Source organism: Mustela putorius, unplaced genomic scaffold (assembly GCF_011764305.1).
Source record: "Mustela putorius furo isolate JIRA1106 unplaced genomic scaffold, ASM1176430v1.1 tig00000281_pilon_pilon_pilon, whole genome shotgun sequence".
NCBI classification, from domain to species: Eukaryota; Metazoa; Chordata; class Mammalia; order Carnivora; family Mustelidae; genus Mustela; species Mustela putorius.
This window is the reverse complement of record NW_025421343.1, coordinates 16,650,057-16,663,918: the sequence shown is the minus strand read 5'-3', so window position 1 is coordinate 16,663,918 and position 13,862 is coordinate 16,650,057. Positions and strand designations below refer to the sequence as shown.

Here is a 13,862-nt window from a genome sequence, read left to right as displayed (position 1 = left end):
AATCAAGAGTCAGACATGTAACTGACTGAGCCACCCAGGCGCCCTGTATTCTGGTAACATTTAAAAACCAGCTGTGTGGGGCGCCTGGGTGACTCAGTGGTTTAAGCCTCTGCCTTCGGCTCAGGTCATGATCTCAGGGTCCTGGGATCGAGTCCCACATCGGACTCTCTGCTCAATGGGAGCCTGCTTCCCCCTCTCTCTCTGCCTGCCTCTCTGCCTACTTGTGATCTCTGTCTGTCAAATAAGTAAAATCTTAAAAAATAAAAATAAAAACCAGCTGTGCCTGGGTGGCTCAGTAGTTAAGTGTCTGCCTTTGGCTCAGGTCATGATTCGGGTCCTGGGATCGAGTCCCACGTCGGCCTCCCTGCTCAGTGGGCAGCCTGCTTCTCCCTCTCTACCACTTGTGCTCTCCACCATGCTGTCTCTCTCAAGTAAATAAATAAAATCTTAAAAAAAAAAAAAGAATTAAAGCCAGAAAAATATTCATAAACTTTGACCCAGGATAAAAGAAGATGAGCAGCCCCCCAACACCTACTTTCGATGCTCCTCAACTGAACCCCCAAGACCTGCCCCCCTCCTTGTCTCAAGAGGCAAGCCCCCCTTGCAGTAGGAAGCACAGAGGAGGCATGACTCATGGGGGTGAGGGAGAGCCCCCCCCAGGTTCTCCAGGTGTGGCTGAGTCAGCAAAAAGAAGGGCGTTCAGGACCACGCCCTAGCCCCTCACCCTACTTAAGTGTTTTCCATTGCCAGTATCAGCATCTAGCAATCACAGATATGACTGATTTATCTCACTTATTACCTCCCTCTACAGAGTTTAAGTTCTCTGGAGCCAGAATTTTTGTGTTTGGGGCAAGAACAGTGCATGGATCATAGCAGCTGCTCTTAAGTATGGATTGAATGAGCAACTATCCACATGTGTCTGTATGTTCACAATACTATTTCTATAGGGTTCCACAAGGAAATAGCAGCAGACCTCCTGTGGGTCAGAGGAATGGGAGAAAGGATGGGAGTGAGCATAATTTTCACTGACTCTGTTCAGCCTCTGAAGGTTTCCTACCAACAGTTAAAAACAAGACAACAGGCCCCAAATAAAGTCCTTCATGCTGAGCCCCACATTACCAAACCAAGACTTACTTAACTGTCAGGTCTCCCAGAAAGGGAATACTAAGCCAATCCAATCAGGAGCCACCTGATCAGCAGGAGTTAGGCGACCTGCCCGAGAGACCCTTGCCAGCCCCTTAAGGAAAGTAACTTTGCAATACCCTATGCACTTTTTTTGCCTGGCTTGATTTTCTCCCTTGTTCCTGCTCCGCTCTAGCTAGAAAAGTCTTTCATCTGGTAGAGCTCCTCTGAACGCCTTTCTATGCGCTAGACTGAATGCTGCCAGACTAAATAGATTTTTGCTCAAATAAACACTTAATTTTTCATGTGCTTCAGTTTATTTATTTATTCATTTATTTTATTTTTTTAAGATTCTGTTTATTTATTTGACAGAGAGAGACACAGAGAGAGAGGGAACACAGGCAGGGGGAGTGGAAGAGGGAGAAGTCAGCTCCCCCACTGAGCAGGGAGCCTGATGTGGGGCTCAGTCCCAGGACCATGGGATCATGACCTGAGCCGAAGGCAGACGCTCAATGACTGAGCCACCCAGGTGCTCCAAGTTTATCTTTTTTAAAGATTTGTTTTATTTATTTGAGAGTGAGAGAGAGCGAGCGCACGCGTGCATGGGCAGGGGGAGGAGCATTCCTCAAGCAGACTCCCTGCTGAGTATGGAGCCTCATGTGGGACTCGATCCCAGGAACCTGAGACCACGACCTGAGCTGAAATCAAGAGTTGGATGCTCAATCAGTCTCCACCCAGTCGCCCCTATCTTTTAGCACAATATACCTAGCTAATCAAAACTGTTAGATCCCTAGTCGTCTTATTACTATTTTAAGTAAGCTCTACATCTGGTGTAGGGCTAGAACTCATGACCCCGAGATCAAGAGTCCCATGCTCTTCCAACTGAGCCAGCCAGATTCCCCTAGATGCCTATTATCGATGAGGGAAAAACAAGGTGTAAGAGAAATAAGCCTAACGGGAAAAACACAAGGGCCACACACACAGTATGGTGTGATGGCTCCATGGGGCGGTATAAGAACACCCCAGACAGGCTTGAGGGAAAGCTCAGTGCTTGCAGAGTATCCTGGCATGTGGCCTAGACCTGACACCTCACCTCAACCCCTCCCTAAGCCTCGCCTTGCCCCAGACTAACCCGGGGCGGTACCCAGAGGTCCCTCCTGGAAACCAGAAGTTTCCAGCCCTTCCCACCCAGTCGTCTTAGTTACAAGTGTCAAGTAACAACAGTAGTTAATGGAGGAAAGAGACACTTGCCTGTAGCTGCTTCAGGAAGCAGAGAATATCTCTATGTCCCATGAAATAAAAGGCCAAATGAGAATCCAGGGGTCCAGAAGGGAGACAGAAGAACATATGAAGAGAGAAAGGGGAGAAGGAATGCATTAGATCTCAAGTGATTAGTGAGCATCTCAGAGTTCCAGCGCTGGGCGTTGCTGGGAGTGGGGTTAAGGATTTAGAAGTCCCTGGGACCAAAGGAAGAAGCCCTGGTAGGATCACCAAGACTAGCAGCTTGGAACTGGGAGAGCCAGACAAGAGGTCTGTTAGAGGAATTTCAGAAAGAAGACAGTAAACTGTAAATGCTCCGGGGACCTGGGTGGCACAGTCGGTTAAACATCTGCCTTCGGCTCAGGTCATGATCTTGGTCTTGGGATCGAGACCCACATCAGGCTCCCTGCTCCGTAAGAAGCCTGCTTCTCCCTCACCCACTCCCCTTGCTTGTGTTCCCCTCTCACTGTCTCTCCCTGTCAAAGAAAAAAATAAAACATTTTTTAAAAGAATATTTTATTTATTTATTTGACAGACAGAGATGACAAGTAGGCAGAGAGGCAGGCAGGGAGAGAGAGGAGGAAGCAGGCTCCCCGCTGAGCAGAGAGCCTGATGCGGGGCTTGATCCCAGGACCCTAAGACCATGACCTGAGCCGAAGGCAGAGGCTGTAACCCACCCAGCCACCAAGGCACCCCGAAAAATAAAACCTTTAAAAAACAAACATTTATCATTGTGCCACACCCTGTGTCAGAAATACCATTTGATGAACTACCAAAGACATCTGTGAGTTGAGACTGTCTTACCAGAGGCCTTTCAAGAGCCTCTGATACCCCCAGGAGACCAGGGCTTCCCGGGAAGGCGGCAGAGCAGCGGAAGACCTCCTTCGTGCCTTTCGCCCTTCTCTTTCTTCACGGATGCAGACACTCTAGGAGGGGGCGCCCCTTTCCCCTCTGGATCTTTCCATTGCCTCTGACCCCACAGCAGCATCTGTGCTTGCCCAGCAGAGGGCAGTCAGAGCCTGGGTACCACCTTCCTAGCCACCTGCTTAGGAAACAGGACAGATGGGTACCTAGCCCCCTCGCTGCCCACTGAAGCTTGGGCAGCGTGCCCACTTGCTGGCGGCAGCAGCCTGAGAGAAACAGGATGCACCAGGAGGCTGTAAAAAAAAAAAAAAGGCTGTTTTGAATTCTGTCTAAGCTGTGGCAGTTCTGCCTGGCAGATGCTCAGCTCTGGCCCTCTGCCACATTTACCCTCTCGGGTCCCAGGACAAGGGATCCGTTCCTTCTTATCCCAGGGCAGGCTACTTGCCCTGTTTCTATTCACTGTTCAGAATCTGAGGCCTGGAATCCTGGAGTCCCAGAACAGGAAGGGACTCAGAAGCTGCTGGTCTGTCCGTTGCCATTTCAAATAACTTCAAAGGCAGGCAGGGAGCCCTAAATTTGTCTCACTGACTCAGGGTGAGATGGTGGGGAGTGACAGTGGCTGTGGGAGCTGAGCCTGCGCCAATGCACCTACGTTCCCCAGCTTCTCACTGAGCAGAAAAGAAAACAAGGCCATGGGCTGAGCCGGGAGGCCAGCTGCCAGGTCTTTCTTTCATCCTACGGTGAGAAACTGAGGTCCGGGGAAGGGAAAACTACTTGCCCGAGATCAGACCCGATTCCCCTTCTCACCAGGCGGATCTTTTTCAGTGCGGGCTGAATATTAAACTCAGTAGCAGGGGTGATTAGGACGTCCAGCTCTGCCCGCCCGGCAGGCTGCCTCGTCTTGGATTACTTCATTTCCTTCCTTGGCCACCGATCCCCTGTTTGGAGAAAGGAGCCTCCCCCAGGATACAGGGCCCTGCTTTTCCTCGCAGTGAGTCACAGCCTCTGAGCTGACTTGCGGACAGCTTGACTCCCAACACAGCATCCTTCCCTCCCACTGCTTTTTTCCAGTGACTACCTCCAGCTATGGGGCTTCACTTCCTCCGGCCAACTCCCTAGGGATAGAAACTTCTATTTACTCAGGTCTTTTCCTCCTTGAAATGAGGTCCTGTGGAGAAGGACCCAGGCGTCCTTTCAACCTTGACTCCCCAGAAGTAATGACCATGAGGCATGGAAGAGCTGTTTGCCCGTGTTGTGGGAAGGTCATAGGGAGGCAGCTTGTGTTTGTGATGGCTTTGCAAGGACTGATTGCGGTTTTTAAAAAATCCAGTGTTATATAATCCTTTACTCTGCTCGGACAAGCTGGCGTGCTCCCCCTGTCCAGGAGAATCAGCAGGCTTGGTGGGAATGCTTCGTTAGGGCTCAGCCTCCTGAGTGGCAGGGAGAGGGCTCTGGCCTCATGACCGGTCATCGGCACACCTCTGGGACTTGGGACAATATTCGACAGAGCCAGTCCTGTGAGGAGCGTCATTCGTTCTCACTTAGAGGAATCTGGGTGAGAATTAACAACAGCCATCTCCGCTGTCATGGGGTCAGGGGGCTCCTGCTCCCAGCATCTCCCACGCAGCCGTGCAAGAGATGACTGGGGTCCGGAAAATCCCATCTCTGAGGAACATCGTTTGGGGGCAAGAAATAAGGACATTTACCTACTTATCCAAGTGAAAAGAGAAAAAGTGGAAAACAGACTAATGAGATGAGTTAGCTGCAGGGCACTACGAGAACAGGATGGAAAGGCCAAGAGGGACCGAGATGGGGGGGTGGCACTTCTCTGAGATACCTTCTTGTTCTGACTTGGCTTTTGGAACCATTTTAATGTTTCTTGTTTCAAAAATAAATTAAAATAAAATAAAAGTCACAAGGATGGGGAAAGCCCTACAATGGCATATACTTAGAAATAAGCAAGTAAGAAAGAATGCCCTTTGACTTCTATCTTACATTCTAGTAAAAATAGTTGATTCCTTACTATGCGTTAAACATTACCTTGTAGTTCACGTAATCTATGTAACATTTCTAAATGCTAGGTACTATTCCTATCCTAGTTTTACAAGAGAGGAAGTCATGCCTCAGCGGGATTCAGGAAGCTGCCAAGGTCCCAGGACTTGAGCTCAGATTTTGTATCAGATTTGTATGAGGTCTCAGTTCTGAGATCCTGTGACAGACTCAGCTCTGTGCCAGGCACAGAGGTATGAGTTAGTACCCCCTGGGTTCCAAAAATCTATAACCTTAGTGATTAACATTTAACACCAGGAGGCTATAAAAAATAGGGAAATGAGCGAGTCCCTTATCATTCATAAAGATTTAAAGGCCATAACAATTTCAGGAATTCTGAGCATTCCTTGAGGGCTTACTTCCTGGAGGATATGTGCAAGACTGAAACCTAGGTAGGATTCAGTTAGGTGTGGGAAGGGAGGAAGAAATTCCAGGCAGCAGAACCCACTAGGGAGCAGAGGTGCAGAAAGGGGCTTGGTACATGGGGAGCCAAGGAGAAGACCAGCCTTTGCAGAAGGATGGGCAACATAGAAGGGCACCTACATAACCTTCTTGGAGATCCTTTGGAGTTCAAGGTCAAGGTGAATATCATGGAAGGAAGGTGTCCCCAGTGAGACTGGGCTGAGGTCAGTGAATTCCCAGGCCCTAAACATTAGCCCTTTCATAGCTGCATATTGTTATTTGATATCTGTCTAGTCCCTTTCCAGTTACTGGGCTCAATGAGCTTACTAGGAAAAGGTAGGCCATGAAGATCCATATTCTGAATTCACAGGTTAAAAACTCTTTTTTTGCATAAAGGGGAAGTAAAATGTGAGAACCTATGGTGGCTTTTGCTCTTCTCTTCCAGATCTGCTTTCTCCGCGGAGATTCACAAGCAGAAAGAGAAGCCATTCCCAGTTTGTCCCTGGAGCTGAAAGCCAGACTTGTTAGCCTAGCACCCGGCTAAAGCCAGCCTGCGGGCAGCCCCCAGGCTATGCAATCAGAGGTGTTAGGGGAAAGCACTTTCCCTCTCATCTCCTCCGGCAGCTGTAAGTTTGGTGCTCAGCAGGGATAATGAGAAGAAATGAGAAGACAAAGTCTGGAGGCCCGCTGAACTGAAGGGTAGGGAAGCCAGCCGAGCCTGGTGGGCAGACACCAGTGCTGGTCCTAGCTAAGCAGCAAAACGGAAACATGACGAAAATCAAAATATGGACATCTTTACCAGACTCACGGTTAACAGTATCCTAGGTTTTTATCAGCACCCATACTCAGATAAACCTAAAACGTTTATCTTGAACCAGGGAAGGTCACAACAATGGCTTTCAAATTGCTGCCCTGGGTGTGTGGTGTGGTGTCATAATCTTTGAAACAGTAGAACTAATCTCCTATCGCTCAGAGGATCAAGTCAGCATCTGGCCGCTCCTGATCTTTTCAGTGCTGTCTGACACCACTGCCACTGTTCCCTTCCACAGCGCCCACCCCAAGCCTTGCCTTGGGCCAGCCACACCGCCCCCCACAGCTCTTCGATCTCCTCCCGCCCACACCCCCCCTTGGGAACACCACTTCCCTTCGTCTCCCCTGGCAGCCGCTCTTCTGGACCAGCCACACACCACCTCCTAGAGGGGCAATGGGACTCCAGGGCGAGGCGGTGGCTCCCTCCTCCTCTGAGCTGGGAGGGAGGGGTGCACGGCCCTCTGTCACTGTGGTTTTCACATCCTGTCCTGGTGACATGTTTGTCTTCCCACCCCCAGGGTCAGAGCCTCTTAAGGAGCCAAATCTTGCTTTTTGCTGTACTAGAACAAGATACAGGTTTTTTTTTTTTTTTTTTTTTAAGATTTTATTTACTTATTTGTCAGAGAGAGCGAGAGCGAGAGCAAGCACAGGCAGACAGAGTGGCAGGCAGAGTCAGAGGGAGAAGCAGGCTCCCTGCAGAGCAAGGAGCCCGATGTGGGACTCGATCCCATGACACCACGATCATGACCTGAGCCGAAGGCAGCTGCTTAACCAACTGAGCCACCCAGGCGTCCCAAGATACAGTTTTTGATGATATTTGTTTAATATTTGAGGGATGGATATTTCCCCTTAAAACAATGTTTCCTAAACTTTTTAAACCACAGAAAAAATACTTTTTACACCACAACCCAGTTCACGCAGACTCCTCCACACACACCTAACGGAAACAAACTCTCAAGATATAATCCTTACTAGGTGGCGTGCACTCTGAGATTTTCTCTTTTATTTCTCTCTCTCTCTTTAAGTCCTTATTAGGACTTGCAGGTGGAGAGCCACAATTCTAAAGTATAAAGAAAAGCTGTCATATGGGGCGCCTGGGTGGCTCAGTGGGTTAAGCCGCTGCCTTCGACTCAGGTCATGATCGCAGGGTCCGGGGATCGAGCCCCGCATCAGGCTCTCTGCTCAGCAGGGAACCTGCTTCCTCCTCTCTATCTGCCTGCCTCTCTGCCTGCTTGTCATCTCTCTCTGTCAAATAAATAGATAAAAAATCTTTAAAAGAAAAGCTGTCATAGCTAAAATGAGAAGAGCTTCCCTTCCAAGCCAGGATCAGATTAGGATTAAGCTGTAAACAAATGAGGGCCTCCGCCAGCTCAGATGTGCAGACCATAAGGGTCTTGGCCTTATTATGAAGCTGAGAGCTCGGTGGGCTTTATCGACCACGTGATGATCCTTAGCCTGGGGCACCATGACCCTTGGCAGCTTTCCTGTTCAGTCCCTCCTAGCTTTCCTTCATTCCTTAACACACACACGCACACACACGCACACACACGTTCCCAAAGAGTTCTTCCCTTTGCGCTTGCTACCCCTGCTATATTTTGGGCAGCCTTCCATGACCGCTCTTATCATGTCAGACTATGATGCAAGTCTTTTTCATGGGGCTGGGTGCTCGGCGGAACTCCTGGAGGGAGCCTGGCATGGGAAAGGCTGACCAGAAGGGTTTAGTGTGTATCTGAGGAGAGACGAATGGCTGCACACGTGGGGGCTGCAGGTGCCCACCTCTTCCTGAATGTGGCCAGGGTGGGGGGGGGGTGCCAGGGGCTCTGTAGGGTGAGAGCGGGGAGAAGCAGGCCAGGTCCAGCTTCTTTGGAGTTGGATGGGCAGGTGCTGCCTGAGGCAGGAAGCAGTGGCTGGAATTCAACAGGGAAGCCACAAAACCCACTTATCTCTTCCCTTTGTGTAGAAATCTCACAATTTAAGAAAGGAAGATGATAAACTTGAGCTTTAGGGTAAACTTTGACACTCAAAAGCAGGCCACTGGGACTGGAGTTGCTGGAGAACTAATTAGAATGGCAGGTAGCAGCCACCTCAACCCCCCCACCCCACCCACCCCCCGCATGGAGAGCACAAAAGTGACCCCCCAGAGTCCCATGCAGCAAACCCCGCAACCCAACTTGCTAACAGTCCGGTAGAAGATTTCCTTGTAACTCTCGGAAATGACACAGATCACGAAATGTCAGTAGCACATAAATCGCATTACATCGGGAAACGTTAAGTTATGCTCCTGCTTGTCCTACGACTGCAGTAACCAAACTTTCAAAAAGCAAGAATCAGGGTACCTGGGTGGCTCAGTCGGTTAAGCATCTGCTTTCAGCCCAGGTCATGATCTCAGGGTCCTGGGATCAAGCCCTGGGTCAGGCTCCCTGCTCAGTGGGGAGTCTGCTCGTGTGCACTCTTGTGCGCTCTTTCTCTCAAAAATAAATAAATAAATAAATAAAGCAGCAAACATCACCAGCTCCATTCTGTACAGGGCCCCAAATTCCAGAACATTCCAGCTGGTTTCTGCCTGCTTCTGGGCCCTGCTCCCTTTGTGTCTTTGTTCTTTCAGCCTTACTGAATGCCTTCTAGCAGGATAGCATTGTGGTGTCTCCCACAGGGGAGGAAATTTAGCTTGGGGAAGGATTTGAGCAAGCCACTCTAGGTTAAAAATAAACAAAACCGAATTCCTCTTAGGAGTTTGCCTAGTTCTGCTTTCTGTTACACACCCAAGTTATAACCCACTATAAGCATTGTTTGTCACATAGGAACGAGAACCTGGCCCTTGTTCCCCTGAGCTCACCTCTCCCAAGTAACTAAGGTAAAGTGAACAGGTCGTGGCCTGCAGAGGACAAAGGTCTGAGCTGAGACCTTGATTCTGTCACTCATAAGCCCTGTGATCTTGGGAAGGGACTGACTCCTGCCCCCAGTTTCTTATCTATAGAATGAGGACAATGACACTGTTCCCCAGTCCCCTGAAAGGAGGGGCATGAGGGGAAATACACGGGAACAGCTAACATTCATGAAGCTACTAACTTTCTGCAGTGACCACGCAAGTCCACTGGCTTGAAGGGAGATGGAAGTGACCAGCCAGACTAGGCAGAGTAGGCTTTTCCTGTTGTGAATCAGTGGAAAGTAAAGCTGGATGGTCAGAGAACCCTGTCACGGAAAACCTCTGTCAGATGGACCCGTTTGGTCCTGTAGACAATGGTAGACTGTGAGAGACTTCAGGCAAGTAGTGGTTTGGCAGATTAGTCTGGTCTAAAGTCTGGTTGGAAGTGGAGTGAGGCTTGAGGCTAGGAATAGGGATGAGGCACTGGACTTAGGAGGCTGAGGGAGGACAGGGGGGGGTGGTGTGAGAGGCAGACCCCAGAAAGAGTCCAATTTGGGTGTCCAATTGTTCTGTATGTTTCCCGCACTGCTTCTTCCCCCTCCTCCACCCAGCTTTTTCAGCTCCTTGTCTTTCCTTCTGTCTCCACCCCTACACCCGCCCCTATTATCAGCCCCGTGTCCTTCTACCAGCTAAGGAGGCACGCAAACGCAGCTCAGCAAATGCTTCACATGATAAAGATGCTGCCCAGTGGGCCTCCCTGGGTAAAGCTGGTCTGGCTGGCATTGATTGGGTCATGAGTGGGGAGGGTAGGTAGGTCCCTGTTTTCTTTAAGACCAGAGTGAGAAAAGCTACTGCAGATTAGACCTCACAGGAAGCTAGAGCCAAGCGACAGCACCTGACATCGAGTGCAAAGCAGCGGGTAGGTGAGAAGAGAGGTGACAGCTCTGGGCTGCTGAGGCCCGTTGCTCCTTCTACTCCAGGCCGAGGAAATCAGGTCACCTGATTTCACTAGCCAGACACAGAGGGACTGACTGTTGCCTCGGGAAAATCAACCATAAAGAAATGTTTCACGGAAGAGTGGCCAGGACGTGGCACCTGGGTGAGGATTTCAAACTGGTGGCCACAGGTCCGTTCACCCCGCAGATGGATTTTGTTTGGCCGGCTTAGGCCCTCGCACCCTCTATTATGTTCCACACCATCCTTGCTCCTTCTCTGCCTCATATATTTGCCTTCCTAGTCTCACCCCTGAGCTTATGAATTTACCAGTCCCACCCTAGAAGGCACAGAGGAATACAAAGTTGTTCTAGGAACTTCCAACATTGCTAGAAAAACAAAACAAATACACAGGCGAAGCCAGACCCAATGTGTGGGGCAGACATTGTATATTGAGTTGAGTTTACATAGGAGATCTTCTCCCACTGGAAGAGACAGGTCTCAATGGAGATGAGGTAGGGATGCTGCTGGATGGGATCAGGCAGGGGGAGTCAGCCTGGAGAAGGTGCACACACAGCACGGGACCTCTGGGGTGTTTGCACAGGACAGTGATGATAAAAGGCACAAAACAATCCAGGGAAAATAGCGGGTGGGTGGGAGCTGAATTAGGGAGAAAGTTTTTTTTAAAGATTTTATTTTTATTTAAAAATTAAAAAAAATATATTTTATCAAGGGGCACCTGGGTGGCTCAGTTGGTTAAGGGTCTGCCTTCAGCTTAGGTAATGATGCCAGGGTCTGGGGTGGAGCCCTGCATCAGTATCCCTGCTCAGGGAGGAGACTGCTTCTTTCTTCCTCTCCTACTCCCCCTGCTAATGCTCTGTTGCTCTCTCTCTGTCAAATAAACAAAATCTTTTAAAAATTTTTATCCATTTATTTGAAAGAGAGTGCACACAAAAGAACACAAGTAGGCAGGGGAGGCAGAGGCAGAGGGACAAGCAGACACCCCACTGAGCAGGGAACCTATGCAGGACTCTATTCCAGGACCTCAAGATTGGGACAAGAGCCAAAGGTAGATGTTTAACTGACCAAGCCACCCAAGTGCCCCAAGGTTTAATTTTTTTTTTCTTGAAGATTTTTTATTTTGTTTATTTGACAGATCACAAGGAGAGAGAGAGGGGAAAGCAGGCTCCCTGATCAGAGAGCCCGATGCAGGGCTTGATCCCAGAACCCTGAGATCATGACCTGAGCTGAAGGCAGAAGCTTTAAGCCACTGAGCCACCCAGGCACCCCGGATCTTGTTCCTTCTTATCTGTATCAAAACTCATACTGAGCCATGAGTTCTGGGTTGCAAAAGAGGATTTATTTTTTGCAAGATTTAATTTTTTAAAAGCAATCTCTATGCCTAACATGGGACTTGAACCTGCAACCGGTAGATCAAGAGTCACATGCTCCACCCACTGAGCCAGTCAGCTGTCCCAGAAATTTTGAAGATGTAAAAAGTGGTGCAGAGTGGGAGTCGAAGGATCCAAAGGGTACCAAGGAAGCTTCAGAACATCTTGGAGATGCTGCTCTAGTCACCATGAAAGGGAAGTCATAAGAAGGCAGCTGCTTGGGGTGGGGTGTGAGAAGTTGAGAGAAATTTTGATTTACATGTATTACATTTGATGGAAGAAATATGCAGTTGGCATTTAGGACGGAGACGGAGGTGGGGATGGAGGACTGCAGGGGATTAAATGGGACTTCCAAGGGAGATGAGGTAGGACAAGGTGGGGAGAGAGAGACTCGGGAAGGGAAAGGTGGAAGAGAAACCAGGGAAGGAGACTAATATGGAACTGGAGAGGTGGAGAATAAACAGATGTCAGCAGAAAAGAAAGAGGTCTGTCAGCATTATTTACTACAGGAGCTTCCAGAACAGAGCAGAGAAAAGCCCGGGGTTTGAAGCTAAGGGGTGACAGGGATTTCTGCTGGTGTGGAGAAGGGGACAACATATTTCAGTGTCAAGGAGAGCTGGTGGAGGGGAAGGTAACAGAAGACATTATGTCAAGAAGCACGTAGCAGGTAGAAGCCACAGTGGGAGCAAAGGGAAACCCATGCAAGTTTGAAGGTAGAAGGAAGATTACGGAGAAGAGAGAACGGAATCTGCTCAGGAGAAAGGATAAGATGAAGAAGACAGGACCCAGAGGAGGTAGATGGAGATGCTTATCTTGGATTTCATAACTTTTGCATCTCCTTGTCCCTCAGAGTTGGGCTGGGTCCTGGGTCCCCCGCTGTCTTTGGTCCTCATTATTGTGGTTAGGCAGCAGAAGGAAGTTGGTGAGGCCAGACGGGGCACTGTCTGTGAATGGTGAGGGGGGGTCCTTCCCTGGGGACTGGGACCCAGAGCACCAGCAATTATCCCTTTTCCCCTTTGCCACAGATTCCTTCTCTTTCCTCCATCAGCCCTGGTCAGTTCTGGTGGGTTGACACCGTCCAGAGGGCTGTACACAAGATTGCAGCCTCTGGCCCGTGTTTTAGGTATGCAGGCACAAGCAGGCAGAGAGGAAATGAAAGTGGGGTAACCACAAGGAAGAGGGGGCAAGGACCGAGTTAATCATCTGAATTCGCAGCCAAAAGCTCCCAGCCAGCCTTTGCAGAGACGGTGAGTAACTACAGATGGAGAACTCTTGGCGGCAGAGTCTGTGTCCCTTCAGGGTCCAGTCACCGACACTGAGCACAGAACAGCCACCGCCCCCAGCGGGCCAGGGCGGAGGTAGGAGCATCAACAAGCAAGGAGGTGGCGGTGAGGGGGACCTCAGCAGAAAAGCAAATGCAACCCCCCACCCCCGGAAGGGAAGGAGGAGCTTGCTCCCTGCTGGGCTGGGGGAGCCTGCTCTGGAGAGAAGCGGGTGGGAAGACAGATCTAAGCTGGGAGGGACAGTATGAAAGGAAAAATGCTGGGGCAGGGGTGATGAGGACCTAAGGGGAAGGGAGGAAGCCCAATGCTCGGGCTGAGTCAGAAGTTTTCATTCTGACTGAGCGTGAAGACGCTCTGAAGAGGTAGCTTGTGTGGATGGAGGTCTGGGTGGGCCATCATCGGAAGGAGATCTAAAACATCCTGAGCCTCGAAACTGGCATTTCCCCCTTATCTGCTGGGTGGGTGTTGTTCTTACAGAAGATGAAAACATTCACAGGCACACGCGCGTGTGCACACACACACACACACAAACACACACACTTTATAATGGACTATTATGCAGATATTAAAAGGAAAGAAAGAGCTCTGTCTGCAATGACAGGCAAAGTTATCTAAGACAATGTTTTTTTTTTTTTTTTTAATTATTTATTTATTTATTTGACAGAGAGACATCACAAGTAGGCAGAGAGGCAGGCAGAGAGAGAGAGGAGGAAGCAGGCTCCCTGCTGAGCAGAGCGCCCAATGCAGAACTCGATCCCAGGACACTGAGATCATGACCTGAGCCGAAGGCAGCGGCTTAACCCACTGAGCCACCCAGGCGCCCTATCTAAGACAATGTTAAGTGGAAAGAACAAGTTGTGTAATTGTGCATGGTGGTATTTC

General features: G+C 49.6%; 1 pseudogene; it reads right to left on the bottom strand.

Annotated features, from left to right (window-relative positions):
- Positions 1-11,600: 11,600 nt before the first annotated feature.
- LOC123391832 lies at positions 11,601-11,709 on the bottom strand (annotated as a pseudogene).
- Between the last annotated feature and the right edge of the window lie 2,153 nt (positions 11,710-13,862).